Here is a 1,216-nt window from a genome sequence, read left to right on the forward strand (position 1 = left end):
TTACAATTTTCCATAATTTAATTCGCCTTTTAATTTGATTTTGACTCTCTAAGGATTTTTAGGGAACTTTCCTATTTCTACCGTATTCAATCATTATGAATAAAAATAATTAGCGAAAGAAATACCAGAGAATTTGCGTCATTAAATTTAATAAATGAAATACAAGAGAATGTGCGTCAATGTAATTAATGAATGAAATACAAGAATATTTACGTCAATGTAATTAATAAAGGAAATACAAGAGAATTTACGTCAATGATATCAATTAACAGATTAGCATTTACTAATATACAAATAACTAATATCGTTGAGAAATAAATTTCTGGAAATTTTCGATTAATATATCAAAATTTTCAAATTAAGTACCAATAATAAGTAACTAATTAGAAATGTAAAGCATCGAATTTTCGAAAGTTTCATCTCTCTCTCTCTCTCTCTCTCTCTCTTTCTCTTTCTCTCCCGTATTGCTTATTAATAATATAAAATTTGGAAATTTTGATAACTTATTTGGTAATTTTAAAAATTTTAACGTAACAATTTGAAGTGGTAAAGAGATGAAATTCAGTTAAGATCAATTTAAACAATGATAAAAACAAATCCATGATTTGATTTATAAACGGATGAAATAAAACAGTTGTTATTTATATAAAATCTCTGATCGAATGTTAAATATATTTAATGAAAACCTAAAATGACTGATTTAGGAAAAAAACGAATTTCATAGAGTGATAAAATGTAAAATTATTAAAAGATAGAATATCTTTTATTATTTCGGTTTATATCATTTAGATATGATAGGCATACTGATATGACAAAAAATAACTATACGACCAGCCTAATGATAAATGTACTATGATAAGAGCACTTGAAATTATTCTTATCATAACATATTTGTGGTATGAATCTTTCAGTATGATTCTCTATGAATTATTCATGTTAAAATCAATTCAAAGTATTCAATTACAAACAGCAAAATATTTTAAAATAACTTAACAAAAAAAAATTAAAGAAGTGAAAAGACAATTAGCCAAAATAAATTATTCGCAAATAATTGTAGAACAAAAATATTGCAAATGATGAGATAAATCAAATCACAGGATGGATCAAATGAATTACAAAAATATCGATAATCTTTGATCTAAAAATATATCACATCTGAATAAATATTTATAATCAAACAAGTGTATTTATCACACATCATCAGTGCAAGGATTAG

Source organism: Loa loa (genome assembly GCF_000183805.2).
Source record: "Loa loa unplaced genomic scaffold supercont3.378, whole genome shotgun sequence".
Taxonomy (NCBI): domain Eukaryota; kingdom Metazoa; phylum Nematoda; class Chromadorea; order Rhabditida; family Onchocercidae; genus Loa; species Loa loa.